The sequence below is a fragment of the Kogia breviceps genome, chromosome 4, assembly GCF_026419965.1.
Source record: "Kogia breviceps isolate mKogBre1 chromosome 4, mKogBre1 haplotype 1, whole genome shotgun sequence".
Classification (NCBI taxonomy): Eukaryota; Metazoa; Chordata; class Mammalia; order Artiodactyla; family Physeteridae; genus Kogia; species Kogia breviceps.
The window spans coordinates 47,629,453-47,646,776 of NC_081313.1; the positions used below are offsets into that span (position 1 = coordinate 47,629,453).

The 17,324-nt window shown below is 39.1% G+C and overlaps 1 long non-coding RNA gene across 1 annotated transcript in view; it reads left to right on the top strand.

The window, feature by feature from the left end:
• The window catches only part of LOC136794007 (uncharacterized), a 106,783-nt gene that overhangs the window by 698 nt on the left and 88,761 nt on the right, over positions 1–17,324 (top strand). The window contains exons 2-3 of the long non-coding RNA XR_010840154.1: positions 13,167–13,243; positions 16,341–16,529. This is a non-coding gene — a long non-coding RNA (uncharacterized lncRNA). The remainder of the gene's footprint in view (positions 1–13,166; positions 13,244–16,340; positions 16,530–17,324) is intronic.

Genomic DNA, 17,324 nt, shown 5'->3' on the forward strand with positions numbered 1-17,324 from the left:
AAAGAGTGAGTTAATATTGTCTTCTAATCTACAGGAACTGAGAGATTAACTCTGGTTTGGTTGGTGATCAGATTTTGTGGTCTCTTGCACTGAACTGCTCTGTTTGACTACCTCGTCTAATGTTGCAAGATCTCTTCACTGTTGGGTGCCAAATAAAGCAGGTTTTTATTCTTTAAACACTATAGAATGTTCTCTTTGAGGCGCAAGTTGTGACATATATAACTAGTTTAGGTATAACAACAGTAACTATTATTTACCAGGGAACAGGCTTTTGGCAAATAAGCAAATGATCTAAAATACTGTTTGTTGGGCATATGTTAATGTTTGTATGTTGTATTAGCAGCAGTTGTTTTCTTACTCATTCTTGTTTGAAAACTTGGATGATGGTTTCAAAGCTTGTGCTGCTTAGACCGAGCCTGTACCTGTAGTAGCCAGAATAAGACTCAGTCACTGGTTTGTGTGTACTGAAAACTTGACTTGCTGATGGTAACTCTTTGTGGGTTTTTTGTTTGTTTGTTTTGCGGTACGCGGGCCTCTCACTCTTGTGGCCTCTCACTCTTGTGGCCTCTCCCGTTGCGGAGCACAGGCTCCGGACGCGCAGGCTCAGCGGCCATGGTTCATGGGCCTAGCCGCTCCGCGGCATGTGGGATCTTCCTGGACCGGGGCACGAACCCGTGTCCCCTGCATCGGCAGGCGGACTCTCAACCACTGCGCCACCAGGGAAGCCCTATGTGGTTTTAGTAGTAACTCCAGGAGAGCGTCAGAATTTATTTTAACGTCCTTCACTCCAGAGACCAGTATGCGTATGTTGTTTTAATCACGGTTAGACAGTTTTCCTCATTACTGCCTCCCCTGTAGCTCACTCTGCTGCATCCCTTGTGAAATGCATAGGAGTCTTGGGTCGGAAGAAAAGGCACAGAAGAAGGAAGCCTCGGTAGGTCTTTGGCTCTAGTGTAAATCAGACTTTCACTGTCTAATATTACTGATCTAGCTTCAGTTCCAGGGCAGGCTGAAAGCCCAGGAATAGCATAGTCGCCACAGCTGAGCTCCCTACTGCTACCTGCATTACCTTAATGAAAGGAGGCATCAAGATTGGTTCAGATGCTGCAGCATACTTTCTAGAGAAGTCTCAGCTTGGGAGTTGAGATTCACAGGCCTTGTCTTTGCTGATCTGATATTCTGATAAGTCACTCGGAGCCTGTTTCCTCTTGTGTATGTGGAAAGCTATTAGGTTATCTCTGGGGTTCTTTCAGCTTGAAAATTCTGTTGATTGGACTGGATTTGGCCATTTTTCTGACTTCGGCTTCATAAGCAGCAGCAGAATAAGGCATTTAGTGGAAATATAGCCAGTTTTCTTAAGGGCTTAGTCTTAATTTGAAAGATCCTTAATTGGCTTTTTATTCTGTTGCACATGTCTTTCAGAATATCAATTTAGAATAACAAGGAAATAAGGTCTGCTTGTATTTATTTTTAAGAAATAAAATCTTAACCGTTTGTGTAGCTTTAACCAAAATAACTAAAGCTTGCACTATTAATTAAGGAGGGTTTGTCTTTGCATAAGAATAATTCCTTTGTAGCATATCACATCACCATCTGCACTAGTTACTCGATTGCAGTTATATTTCAGAAATGGAGCCTTACTCCCCAAAGTTCATTGCAGCACTATTTACAATAGCCAGGTCATGGGAATAACCTAATGCCCGTGGACAGAAGAATGGATAAAGATGTGGTGCATATATACAATGGAATATTACTCAGCCATAAAAAGGAACAAAATTGGGTCATTTGTAGTGAGGTGGATGGACCCAGAGTCTGTCATACAGAGTGAAATAAGTCAGAAAGAGAAAAACAAATATTGTATATTAACGCACATATGTGGAATCTAGAAAAATGGTACAGATGAACCAGTGTGCAAGGCAGAAATAGAGACACAGATGTAGAGAACAAATGTATGGACACCAAGGGGGGAAAGAGGTGGGCGGGGTGGAGGTGGTGGTGGTATGACTTGAGAGATTGGGATTGACATATATGCACCAATATGTATAAAATAGATAACTAATAAGAACCTGCTGTATAAAAAAATGAAATGAAATTCAAAAAAAAAAGAAAATGGAGCCTTACAAATTTCTGAGCTTTTTTCCTCTTAAGAAAGGAAATCCTAGTCTTTCATTAGTTTGTTTAAAACTCTTTTTTCTCTTGAATGGTACAAAGTTACATTTCACCCTGCCTCATGTCAAAATTGTGAATGAGTAAAGCCTGAATAAGATTCTATTGTAATAATCTAGACTTAACTAAAGATTTTAAGAGCTTTCTTACCTGCTGAACAATTTGTGCTTATTTCCTGCAGTAACATTTCACATATTTGACTTACTTTGATAGAATTGGCTTCTCCCCTAAGTTTTATTTGTGAGTTTTTCCTACCATTAAGACAGTGCAGATACATTTCTTAACAGGTACATTTATGTAAGTTAAAAAGTAATAGTCGGGTTTTAGTGACATTTGGAAGATCATACTGCAGAATAATAATTTTTAAAGTCTATTTATTGACTACTTATTGTGTAGACAAGTATTTCATAATATTATTATGAAATACTTGTCTAAATTAGAAGGCATGCTTCTTAAACTTTATTGGATATACCAGTTAAGGAGGTAATGAAAAGCTTTTAAAAGATAGAATTTGTCTTCAAAATAAGAACAAGAAGATTCAGTAGGGAGCAGTGAAAGGTCATATAATTCAGAAGGAGATATACATACATATATATATGTGTGTGTGTATATGTGTACCTGTGTAGCAGGTACTAGGCTAGATCTGTTATCACTAATCCTTAGACTAAACAACTCTGTAGGATGGTGTTCTTATACCTATTTTACAGATAAGGAACCAGAGACTTAAAACGTAGGGCAGAATTCTAAACAGATATGGCCCCGAAAATCCCTGCTTGTTTTTTAATGTCAAAGACTAGACGAAAATGCTGATTTCATAAAATGAAAGTAATTTTTTTCTGTAATTGTAAATTTTAACTAATAATCACAACTAAAATCTTGCCATACTTCAAAATTGTCTGTTGCCCAGGTGGTGGCAGCATGTCTCAAAGAGTTAGTGTGATCTAGAAGGTTTTCTCCAGCCTTGCCAGTTGATTTGCTTCTTCATCCCACATACATGACCTATCTATCAATCTCTACTTCTCTTTTGGGCACTTTCACCACTATTAGACCAACCCATCAGTGATTCACTCAACCTTCCACCCTCCCTTCAGCTTCATCTTCTAAATGGGTTATACCCTGCCAGTTTGCTTTCAGCCTATTTTGCCTACAAAGAAAGCATCACCAAAGTATTATTTTCTGGAAAATTCATTTAGGCCTATCCAGTAACATGAAGACTTTTTTTTTTTAATGTTATTTTTCACCCATTGTTAAATGTAATTTGTCAAAAGCACATCCTAAACGAAATAATTGGCTAATATTATTATGAAATACTTGTCTAAATTAGAAGGCATGCTTCTTAAACTTTATTGGATATACCAGTTAAGGAGGTAATGAAAAGCTTTTAAAAGATAGAATTTGTCTTCAAAATAAGAACAAGAAGATTCAGTAGGGAGCAGTGAAAGGTCATATAATTCAGAAGGAGATATACATACATATATATATGTGTGTGTGTATATGTGTATATCAGAATAATTAGTTAAACCTATCTTAGCCAAAAATTGCTTGGAACATTATCTTTGCAGGACTGCTGCCTTCCTAGAGTTTTCAAATCAGATGATACCTCCTCACAAAAGCCCTCTCTACCCCTATTTTATTTTTCTCACAACACTTCAGTCCGACATCTTGTTTATTGGTTTATTGTTTATTTTTTTACCACTAGAATGTAAGCTATATGAGATCAGTTACCACAGTACCTAGAAAGAATATTGTTTTGAGTAATTGATTCCAAGATACAACATTGCCACTTACAAATAAAACTTACTGTGAATGAATCATGAAATAATCTAAATCCTGGGAACTTGTAACTGCTTGTGTTAAAGTACCAAACTGTTACTGTATGTTTTGAAAGTAATAAGGGTTGCCCCAGTAAGAATAGGTCTAAAGATTAGTAAATAAGATGTTAGGGAAAGATAATAATTGTGGTTATTTTGTTAATGAAAGAAAACTAGTTGCTTAAGGCTTTCCAAGTATATAAGAGTATGTTAAAGGAACATAGTGATTCATCATCTTCATTGATAAGATAAAAGGAATTAGTCCTAGACTGTAGGTGCTAAGATTTAAGATAAGAACAAGCTAGACTAGAGATCTAAATAGAGATCTTAGAAAATGGGGTGTGTATATGCAGGCTAGATGCCCTCTCTAGATATTTCCCAGCTTTATGATTCCCAGTGCAGATTGCAAAAGAAAGATTAGATAGCAGATGCTTCTCTTGTTGATTATTCCTTGCTGCCTATGGCCTTTTCTGCACGTTTAAGAAACATTTCAGTGTGTTTGAGTGATATGTATTGCTTCTTTGGGTAGTTTATAGAAGTCTTTTCACATAATACTAAAAATTGGGTGTTTCTGCTTTTTTTTAACACTGAAACTGTTTACAATTCTGTATCTCCAGAATGTACTATACATGCATATGCAGCAAACTAATACCCTGTAATTAAGAGGGCACCCTTTTGGAAGGGTAAAGTTTCCAGTAAATTCTCCTGAAGCCTTGGATTGCAGTCCTGTTAAAGTCGTGAGAGACAGTAAGCTTTCCTGCTGAATCTAGAAGTTCAAATATTAGGCTTATCCCTAAATGTTGTAATAATATTAGCCATGTCAAGTCACCTTTAATTTCTGTGCTAGGGTCTCCTAGCCGTTAAATAGGAGTTGCTGTCCAGTTGAGAAAACTAATGCACATATAAGAATCCTTCAGTGTATATAGCTGATTCACTTTGTTATAAAGCAGAAACTAACACAGCATTGTAAAGCAATGATATTCCAATAAAGATGTAAATAAATAAATAAATAAAAAGAATCCTTCAGTGTAAAAACAATGTGTATTGCAAAAGCAGCCCCTAGCACCATCACCTTTGCTGAGTAACATTTTAATTTTATACATTCCACCTTCACCTAAGCAAGCTACTTGAAGTAACCATATCAAACATAACCATATTTGCTGTATGATATTGTCAGGTATGTTGTCCTCAGTGTCATACAGTGCCCTTTATATAAAGTCCCATATAAGATATTTTAGAATGTGATTCTAAAAAAAGTTTTGGAAGCCACTTTTTCATAGGAAGAATTTTGCCTGTCTTTGATTTGACCAGAAGCTCAAGAGCCAAATTTGAAGTTCATGTTTAACATCCATCCTGGCTTGCATACTTGCATTTCTTTTTAAATATATTTTTCCTAGGACAGATATTCTGTACCTGTCATTATTGTATATGTTCATGTAGTAAGATTCCTCCAGTCCCTGGTGAAATAAGGCACAGTATACTATGCCTGTAGATCAAGCGTTTGAAACCCAGAACATTACAAAGATGTTTGATATGTAACAAGTAATTATTTGCTAGTAAAATTCTTCCACTGCTTCTAACTTTTGTTTATTTTAAAATGTTGTACTATAATCGTATCATTCAGAACTAGGGAACATAAGAAATCATTGTGTGGAACTGCATCCCAAAGTCTAATTCTGAAAGCTATCTTGTGCCTTTAATAGCCCTCAGAATATAATGTGTATATTTGGAATGTAGATTTAGAAGTGAACAAAAATTTACTGGTGCCAGGCTATAAATATAGTTCCCTAAACCATCATTTAGACACATAGCGTAGTCCCAAATTCATAAATTGCTTTTGCTGAGTTCACAGTTTATGTTTTTACACTTTAAGTCAGGAAGTGAAACAGTCTGAAATCCAAAAACTCCTTTCTGATTCGCATATGTCCCCTTGAAGTGTAATAAATAATAGTGGTGCATATGATGAGTTTCTAGAGGCTTTGAATTTGGAGTTTTTCTTAATTTTTAGAATTGACTTTGATTAACTAATTTTCTGTTCTCTGTAATAAGAAGATAATAATAACACCTGCCTTCATACAGAAAGTTGGACCAATGTCCTCCTGAAATTCTTTTCATCTCTAAGTTTCAATATTCTATTGTAGGACTTACTGCAGTTGTAGACTTGTATTATTAATGAGTATAAGTGTATAAGAATATGACTTAATCTCTTGTTCTGGGTTCATATTTGATCATGTTGTGTGGACCAAAGAAATCATTTAATATTTTTGTGCCTAGGTTTCTGTGTCCATAAAGTAGAATTAATAATACCTGTTTTTTGCAATACTAACTAGTTAATAAACATGTAGTCTCCTTTTTATAAGAGGTGGAATTCTATAGAATTCATTTGTAAATTGATTGTTGGGAGCTTACACAGATTCCCAGGGAATTATGTTATAAATAGTGGTTATTTATGGCTATTTGACACACAGCATAAGTGGAAAGAGTGTCTCTGCATAAAAATGGTAGAAGATAATTCTCAATAATAAAATAGTAAAAATTAAATGAAACTTTGATCCCTTGTACCACAGTAAGATTTTATAAAAAGTGATAATGATTGTAAATAGTGAAAATGAATTTGTCTGAGTCCATTTTTTTTTCAAGTTTTTATTTCCTACAAGATGTGAATGCTTTGTCAGCACTTTCTGACCATCTTACCATATATGCAGTCCAGGAATCACTGTTTGTTGCAGTTGTTTTCAAGGCTGCTAAACCTTTTTATACCACAAGAAACTAAAGCTACATATGGGTCTATAAATTATTCATGTGTATATGCAATGCATATGGAATGTATTCATATACAGTAATCTGTGATGTGCCCCTCTCCCCTCCTTACTATCTGTAGAATGAAGTACAAACTCCTTAGAGGAGTGTAATGATTCCTACCAGTCTGGTCCAACCTGCTGTGTAAATTTTCGACATGATAGAGGACCATTTATTTCAGACCTCTGCAGCTCTAAGAGATACCTTCTTACTGCAGTGGTTGACATATAGACTGGAACCAAACTACCTGGTTTGAATCCCAGCTCTGCCTCTTGCTAGGATGAAGAGATGTCTATGAGAATGCACCTCACAGACTCCCACTCTGAGGAGCTTAATTGTCCAAGGGCCCCAGCTGCTGTGCTCAGAAATGCATCACTATGTTTGTGCTAACTCTTTGCTTCTTTCATAGTTCAGTGACTGAGCCTAGTAGAGATACCAAGTCCTGCTTCTGGGAGACAGAAGACTCTTCTCATGGCCAGTGAGGGGTCAGGGACTCCTCCATTGTCTTGCCAAGCTTTCCTTCCATAGGCTACACTGCAGTCTAGGACACTTCTAGCCAGTCTTCCTCCCCTCTCTCTTTCACTTGGGGTCAGACTTGCATCATGGTGTGACAGTTTACCCAGTCTTGCCCAGCTCGTTCCCCATTTTCTCTCACAGATATTTCCTCTAATAAAAATCTTACACATTTAATCCCATCTTGGCCTCTGGGATGGTAAAATTGGAATTCAGAACAGGTTCATTACCTGGCCAGAAGATGCCACCCTGGTGGGTAGATGGGGCACTCACCACCCCTGGCATAAAGTTGCAGATAAATTGTTAAGGTTTCACCAGTGTTGACTTGAGACAATGTCCTAGTGAAGGGGAACTGTGGTAGGTGTGATTATGCAGGTATTTGAAAAATATGGGAGGAATAATACCTACAAAGAAAGAGTTGGCTGATTACTGCTAAGTTGTATTGGAGCGTTGCTGAAGGAAAATGAGAAACAGAGCTGTTAACAAGCAGTTAACAGTGAAGTGTGAGAGCTGTAGAGCCTCTGTGGTAGCTTATAGAGAAGGCTTTATCACCTGAAATTGAAAGACAAGACTTGGTTGAACTGCAAGCTGAAGAGCCAGCTAATTGTTGGTGTCACAGAGCTCCAAAGACATTTGAGCACTGAATGTTTTGCCAAGGTGGGTCTGTTAACATGAAGGTGGGGAAACCTAGGATCCTAAACATTAGATGGGGTCATCCAATGGATGCCTCTATGACTCCTGGACTCTCAGGGCTTGCAGTGATAGTAGCCTTTCTCTAGTGAGAACTAGCATATTTACTGTGCTGGAAGATGCTGAAGAAGCCTCTTGCCCCCAAGGCAGTAGCCCTCCTCCCCAACACTGCCCTCCTCCTCCTTTCCCAGCCGTCAAGCTAATAATTAACCAATAACAAATCCAGTCACTGGTAAATCCCAGCATAACCCAGCTGGGACATGCTGGGCCTGATAAGGAAGGAAAGAGACTGTTCTCCTAAAAAAATTGCGTGGTTTAACTGACATTACTGGCAGGAACCAGGAAAGGACTCCTGGGATTGGATTTTAAAGGTCTTTTTTCAAAGGGGCGAGAATATGAGATTAGATGAATAAGAATTCATTGACTTGGGTGCACTTTCTCATGTATGGGGGACTTAACACCCCAGCAAGAATTCTGCTATAGACTGAATGTGTCTTCCCAAAGTTCATATGTTTAAACCTAATCCCCAATGTGATTTGGAGGTAAGAGGCCCCAGAGAGCTAACCTGTCCCTTCTGTCATGTGAAGACACAGCAAAGAGACAGCTGTTTACGAACCAGGAAATGGGCTCTCACCAGACACCAAATATGCAAACACCTCCTTCTTGGACTTCCTGGCCTTCAGAACTGTGAGAAATAAAAGTTTGTTGTTTAAGCCATTCAGTCTGTGGTCTTCTGTTAACAGTAGCACAAACTAAGTCAGACCCTAGTGTTCAAGGGAAACTTGCTAATGGGATGGCTTTTAGAAGAAACAGCCAGGGCTTCCCTGGTGGCGCAGTGGTTGAGAATCCGCCTGCCGATGCAGGGGACACGGGTTCGTGCCCCGGTCCGGGAGGATCCCACATGCCGCGGAGCGGCTGGGCCCGTGAGCCATGGCCGCTGAGCCTGCGCGTCCGGAGCCTGTGCCCCGCAATGGGAGAGGCCACGACAGTGAGAGGCCCGCGTACCGCAAAAAAAAAAAGAAAGAAAAGAAAAAACAGCCAGTTCTCAGCAAAGTGAAAAATGTCTGAGTAGTACTGGCAGACTATAGAGGAAGGAATAAAGAGGCTGAGCAAAGTGGGCATGCCAGGACAGAAGACCCATCAGAGGATTATGCTCCATGAATGTGCCCAGAGGATACAGCATTCACCCAAGGCCATCAGAAAAACAGTGGTGAGAGAGGCACCAACATCACTAAGTTTGCAGGCCAGGGATGGAGGTAAGAGAAGCAGCCACAGAGCTGGCTCATTAACATCCATGGGAATAATAGAGCCCTGAAGAAAAAGAGGCCAGGTGGTGTTGCTTAACTGGCAGAAGCTAGAAGGCCACAATTACCATAATGACTGGCAAGTCATTGCAGCCAAAGGAGCTTGACTCAAAAGGAGTTGAGGAGACGGCTAATAGAGAATAGTCTCCCTAGGGGGAAAATAGATGGGCAGTCCACAAGGGTGCTCATTAACGTCTGTTACTATAAAAAGCAAGAATAGAGGAGCTGGAGGCTGAGGGCAGTCATTGCAATAAAAAGTCATGATCCCTTGCTTAGTTCCCAGACCTAAGACAATTTTCAGATCCAGAACTGAATATATGAACAGGTTCCTAGGAGGAAGAACCCTACCACACCATGGCAAGTACATAAGTGCATGACAGTTCTTCTCAAAGGACTCTATGGCTATCTGAGTGACCATACCCTGGGGAAAGAATAATCGGGTATTTTGAAGACTGTTGATCACAGGATCAGCATTGATGTTTATACCCAGAGATGTAAAGCAACATCACGGCTTTACTGTTAGAATGGGAGCCTACCAGACTCGGTGTTCTTGCTAAAGTTAGTCTCACAGTGGGCCCCCTGGGTCCATGGACCCACCCAGTGGTCATTTCCCAGTCCCCAAGTGCATAATTGGAATTTATATTTGTGGCAGTGGGTTCCAGGTCTGTGGAGGTAGGAGTTATCATAGTGGGGACTGCCAAATGGAGCCCTCTGTAACTTCCCATCGCTGCTTCCAAGGTAGTAAGTCAGGCAAAATATTGTATCCTAGGGCAATGGTGAGGATGAGTGCCACCACTAATCCTTTAAGACCTAAAGGACACAGGGGTGCTAATCCCAATCCTATTTTTTTGATTTACCAGTCTGGGCCCTAAAGAAACTGGATGGATCCTGGAGAATGACTATATACTATGGAATGAACCAAGTAAAGAGCCTGATCACAGTGGCCATTCTGTGCTGGACTCTGGTAGAACAGATTTGATAAGGGCTCAGATACATGGTATATCACTGATTTGGCTATACTTTTTTTTTTCCATTCCAACTGGAAAAGAGTATCAGAAACAGTTCATATTCATGAAGAACAGTCAGCGATATTCATTTAGACTGAATTTTGCCTTGGGGCTGTGTTAACTCTCCCATCCTGTCATAATATGAAGAAATATGAACTACTTAAATATCCCTCAGAACACTACTTTGGTCCATTTTACTGATAACATCATGCCGATTGGACAGATGAGCAAGAGGTGGCTAGTATGCCGAAGACCTTGGTAAGATACATGCACTCCAGAGGATGGGAGATAAACACTATGAAGCTTCAGGGACCAGCCACTTCAGTAAAGTTTTTAGAGGTCCAGCAGTCAGAGGAGTATCAGGATATCCCCTCCAAAGTGAAAGACAAATTGCTGCCTCTTAGAGCCTTTACCACAAAGAAGGAGGTAGGGCACTTTGTAGGCCTCTTTTGCTTCTAGAATCAACACATTCTACAACTAGGAAAAGTGCTCTGGTTTAGGTACCAAGTGACATGGAAGGCTGCCAGCTTTAAACAGGACCCAGAACAGAAAAGGGCTCTGTGACAATTCCAGGCTTCAGTGCAAGCAGCCCTGACTAACAGTTGGACCATATGATCCAGCAGATCCTAGTGGTGTCAGTGATGGGAAAAGATGTGGTGTGGAATTTATGGCAAGTCTAGTGGAAGAGTCATGACACAGACCCTTGGGATTCTGAAGCACTGTCATGCCACCTGCAGCAGATAATTGTATGCCCATTGACAAACAGCTCTTGGCATATCACTGTGCCCTGAAGAGACTGAACACTTGACCACAGGACACAAACCTGTCTATCCCCCCAGTCCCTATCCAACTGAGTGACAGATTTTCTAACTCCATCATTCCATCTATATTTGTTGACATTCTAATAAAAGGAAATGTTTTCCTTCTCCTTCACTCATTTATTTATAACAAATGGATTCATGGATTCTTAGTTAACATTAAAATCCATTACCATCATTATTTATTTTGATGTTCTCATTGTCCTAGATTTGATCAATGGGAGTGCCAGGATGTGTCCTCTGTGTGTCAGGAGCCCCAGATGTGTCATGTCCTCATCATTCTTTAAGCCCTTTCTTACTTATTGGTACAACCAGATGTTCTCAGCTCATCTTTTACTTTCCCTGCCCCAGCCCTGCAATCATTTCTTCAAGGAGCTCTGCTTTCCTTTCATGGAGAATGGTATCCAGGAACCATGAGCTGAGTGCTAGGTTTGCTCATTGCTCCTCGTGTATCATTGCTTGTAGTTCCTCTCAGCAGACAAATATGCATACAAATATATTTATGTCTGTACCTATTAAAAACTACCAGGTTATACTGATACCATCAGTTCCAGTCTATCACTACTTTTTAGTCTTCTGTTTTTTCATATTTGTAACTCCATCAACAGAAAGAAACGTGGCTACCATTATCCTCAGTATATGTACTCATTTGCTCAAGGTTAGAATGTGTGAAAGGTAGTTTCAGAATTGCTAACTCATACTACTGTGGGAAGGGAAAAAAAAAAAAAAACTTAACTAAATTTTTAGATGACCCATCTGTTTTCAACCAGTCTTTCAGTTTGGCAGCTAAAAAAGCCATCTTTTAAGTAAGATTAATCAGTTCAAACTTAAGCCCCAAGTAATATGTCTAGGCCATGAGCACTGAATGGCTCAGGGAATGAGTGGTTAAAGGGCTTCGACAGTCCAGGTCACTAGCGTTAATCCTCATGGCTGCTGTAACTCACAGTCGTTGAAACAATTGTTTATGTTGGGTAATAGTAGCTGATCATGGCTTTGTCTTCCATGTGTTAGTATAATCAAGTCATGAAAAATTGCTGCTTCAGCTAAAGGAAAGGGTGGATTTCCCCTCAGTTGTGCTATTTTATCTTTTGAAAAGCAAACTACATAGATTGTTCATAAGTCATTTCTGCCCATGTATAAAATACTTAAAACACAATATCTCAGTTACATCTTTTATAACCTTGCATTATGATCATACCCTTTTAAAAATTACATCAGGTTTTATGGGCTACTAATATTTTTGAACAAATATTTAGGAAATGATTCAACAAGAAAGGTGCTATCAAAGGCAGTACTCTTAATCTGGAAGGCTAGCACTTTCTCTCTGCACCAAAAACCAATTGATTTTTGGGAGATGGCATTTTGTAGTTGGAATATAAATTAAAGTTTAGGATTTTGTGTAAGTGTGCTGTCCACATCAGGTTCAAGGATGCAAGTCATTTGTGCCTTAACACAGATATTTTGGCTTTTATTATGTTGTATTGTTTTCCTAAATATTGTTAAGCCATTTCAACTTGCCATCTTAGCATTAAATGGTGAGTAGTCCGAAGACAACTGAAGTCTTTCGTATTGATGGGATCTTTAAGGAAGCCTTAAATTTTGGTTATTAAGATCAGTATTCAGTATTGTCCAAAACATTGGCTTTTCCCTCTAAAATATGAAATAAAATTAAAATTGATTATTCTGATCAGTGTAAAGTCTGTGCATTAACTTGCCTTTTTTGCTTGGTATTTTACTTTTAGATTTACTGTTGCCTGCCCTTCACTAAAAACAAAATTTATGTTAAATACTTAAAAAGTGGCCTATTTTCTGTGAATTTGTATGACTGGGAGGATGTTTGGGAAAAGAAAGAGGAGCACTATCTTTAAAAAACACATTGACATACTTCATAAGGCTATGTGAAGGCTAGAGTTATGCAGACTGACCTCCCTTGATATTGTCTTGTATAAATGGCCTTAAATTAATATATCTATAGTTAGATAATAAAACAAAAAATATAAATTTATTATTAGAAAGTATACCTGTCAGTTTACTTCTGGTTCATCTCTGTCAAAGCAGGTTGGATCCGTTTTACAAGGAAACCAATGATGTGCGTACTCATAATGTTACGGCAGTCTGGTTGGGATTCCTTTAAGGTAGGTTAATTTTTAAGCCAAGTATCATTAAATGTCTGTGGTAGGCAGCTTCTGAGATGTCTCCCAATGATCCCTACTTCCTGGCATCCATGCCCTTGTTATTCTCTCCCGTTGAGTTTGGGGTAGACCAAATAACATACTTTTGATGAATAGAATACAGCAACAGGATGGGGTGTCACTTCCAGGATTAGGTTACAGGAAGATTCTGGCTTCCATCTAGCTCACCCTCTCCTGACTCTCTCAATTGCTCACTTTAATGGAAACAGATTCCCAAGCTGTGAGCTGCCCTATGGAGAGGCAGGGGAACTAAGAAGGGCTTCTGGCCACCAGACAGTGAGGAACTGAACCCCGCCATAACCACACATGTGGACTTAGACGGAAGTTCTCCTTCATTGTCAAGCCTTGAGATGATGGCAGCTCCAGGTGACACCACAAATGCAGTCTCCTGAGAAACCCTGAGCCCTGCTGTGCCCCTATTCCTGACCAAGAGAAGCTGTGAGATAATCAGTTTGGGTTATTTTAAGCTGTTAAATATGGGAGTAATTTTTTACTCAGCCATAGATAATGAATACAATGTCCTTTTAAAAAATAAAAACTCACAGGAGACCCTCAAACTTCATGTTTTCTTGGTGCAGTTTTAACTAGCATTTCCTGAGAAATAATTTAGCACAGTGGTTTCCAGTGACTAACAACATCAGAATCAATAGGGAAGTTTAAAAAAAATTCAGGTGCCTAGGTTTGCCCTCAAAAATTCTATTTGAATTGGTCTGGGGTAGGATCCAAGCCTCAGTCTTAAAAAATTCCCCAGGCATTTCCAGTGAGTAGTTGAAGAATCACTGATTTAGTCTAAATCAATGTTTTAAGCCCTTCTGAGTGCCAGGCGTAGGCGATATAACATAGAACAGGATAAGGAGCTCACCCTTCATGCATAGGTCAGGAGAGAAGACCAACATGTAAACAAACAGTGACAACACTGTGGCAAACCCTCTAGTAGAGTTATGTACAAGGTGTATAAGAAGCACAGAAAAGGAAACACCTAACTCAGTCTGATACAGTCAGAAAGGGCTTGACAGAAAAAGCTGGTCAGCAAGAACATGGCAGGAGGGAACATTACAGGCAAAAGAGAAACAAGAGTAAAGGCACAAAGTTGTTAAAGAATATGTGGGGAGATGGTATGTTCATATTTGAGTAACATGAACTCCAGAAAAAACTTCAGAAGGGTAGGGAAGAGTGTTGACAGAACACAAAATTAGGGTACAGAAACCAGTGAGGATGAGGACGTGACCTCTGGGGGTGGTGTAAGGGATGGAGGGGAGGATTAATTTAATATTCAGGATACATAATGGATGGGACTTGGAGGTAGGTACTGAAATACAGAAAGAGGAGCCCGTGATGACTCCCAAGTTCTGGCTTGGCCATTGTGTGGGTGGTAGACTGTAACTTTGGCAGCAAATATGGGGGAAGCAGAAGACAGGGAAACGAAGAGCTCAGTTTCAAGACCTAAGTTTAAGGACTCAGAAGAAACAACTGGTTGCAGTTGGCACTAGAAATGAACACCAAATTGCCATGTCACTTGCCAAAAGAACACATCTTTGTGGATGATTTTGTGTATTTGGAAATAATCGAGAACATAGCTTCTGTTTCGTCTCTGTGTGCCTTGGTGATTTGCAGTCAGCTTTCAGTAAGACTGGGAAGATCTTGAGAATTAGCTATATTGGCTTTTAGAAAGCGTTGTATTTCACTAAGCCAAACAAACCTTTAAAATTGAACAATATAGGCTGCTTTTTACTGTTGATTTTTGTCCATTGTCTACAGTTCACTCATACCACAGGCTTCTCCTTGGGAGCCTTTACCCCACTTCCCACTTACGTGAGTAATGCCTTGGTTTGCCCAACTATTAGTAGAATTTTGAACTGACATAAGATTACATTGTGTCATGAGATGGGAAGCTTCTGTTGTTGACATCCACATAGCTTCATTATGATCTGGTCGTTGTTTTAATTTAAAAGGAGCAATACCTTCAGCTCAGTACTTCAGTCTGTTTAAAGCATGTTAACCCCATGTATCATAGTGAAATTACATGTTCTTACTATGAATCTCTGACACTGTAATGTGCTTTCCAGTGTCAATCTACTCACCTGTTGTGGGTGCTTTTTTTTTAAGGAGCAAAGATATCTAGTATCCCCATTAATCACTATTGATAAACTGACATTTTTAACTTTTAAAACTATTTTCTTTCCACTCTAGTCTGGACATATGCCCCCACAGGAGGCAGAGAAACCACAGGGAAATAAAACTGAATCATACTGTGAAAGGAAGAGATTGCACACTTGTTGTCAAGCCTGCCTTGAGGCTGGTTTCAAAAACTGCTGATGTCCACATAGCATGTATCTCTAAGTAAATCAAACCTGTAATTCAGCTTGGCTGCCTCTAAGTCATTTTGATTCCTGCCAGCAAGAACATTAATGAACTTAGTATCTCTACAGGTTTATCCATGTGTAAGACCCAGTTCCTTATTCCGCGTGCCAGCAGCTGCCTCTGCTCCATCTGATAAAGTGGAAAGTTGGAATAGGTCACACAAATCCAGATCATTACTTAAGCACAGATTATTGTAGGCAGTGTCCTCTAAGTCTTCTGTCTGGTTTTCGGATAGAAAGCAATAAAGTTTCTAGGACTTGGATTTGAAAAATAATCCATACACTAGTAATTCTTGTCATGAAGAAACATCTTATGAAATTCAGCTTATTCATGCCTTTATTCTTCCTAGTTTTATTCTCCTTTTGACAATGATAAATAATTCAATTGTGCTATACAGGGTACAGTTGTGGGAATATTCCAGAACACATAGTACTTCCATGGCTTTCCCAAAACGGCATGAGACATATAGGAAGTATGCGAAAATGGACATGAATCTAATTTGTCAAAAATATTTTAAGATTAAAAACGTAAAAGAATATAGACCAGTTGTTCCCAAATTTGGCCACACATTAGAATCACCTACATCTCTTTAAAATTCCAAAGCCCAGGCCGCATGCAGACCAATTAAATCAATTTCTGGAGGTGGGACACAGGCATCAGGAGTGTTTTCACTCCCCAGGTGATTCCGATGAACAGACAAGCATGGGAGCCGCTGATCTCAACAACTCTGTTACCTCATGACTTCAAGAAAACCGAACTGCAGCTCCTCCTAGACTACCTGCTCTGCCCTCAGTGGGAGGTTCTCTGCTCTGCAGCTTCTCCATCAACTTTGTCAGATTTGAGCTTAAGCAAGGCCACTGCATGAGAGGTAATTCAATTACTGAAAGGCAACAATTAATAATCAAAGACCACAGGTGGATATAAAATAATCGATTCCAAGTTTTTTTAAATTATTGATATTTGCTGAAATTTTTCCTGATAGTCAAAGTTTTGTGTCTCAGATTTTCCTATTCCATTTTCATACACTGATAACTTCTTATGCAGTTAGTTTTATGAAACTCTGGTCCACTAGGGTGACTTTTTTTCATGCTTTGGGTGGTTGTTTTAGAATTCCTTCTTTGAATTAGTAATCTTTAAAATATCTAACTCAGAGGGGGCTATGCATTGAGTGAGAATTGTTCGTTTGCCTTGTTTAACACAGTTTGACACAAAGATAAATATTTAAAATTTTATTTTCTGTGTCCACATAGCACATTACTTAAGCAATCACTGGCTGTCCAAAAACTGAAGGAAGCTTGATTTTACCTTTTTTTTAAAATTGAAATATAGTTGATTTACAATATTGTGTTAATTTTTGCCGTACAGCAAAGTGATTCAGTTATACATACACACACACACACACACACACACACACACACACTCTTTTTTTTTAGCTTGATTTTAAATATAATAACAGCTGTTTACTCATAGATGGTGAATTTACATGGTTGACACCCTTTATCAGAACTCAAAACTGCAGCATTTGTACAAATAACCATGTTGGCCTATACAATTTTTTTTAATTAATTAATTTTTTTGCTGCATTGGATCTTTGTTGCTGCACGGGCCTTTCTCTAGTTGCAGCGAGCAAGGGCTACTCTTCAGTGCGGTGCACAGGCTTCTC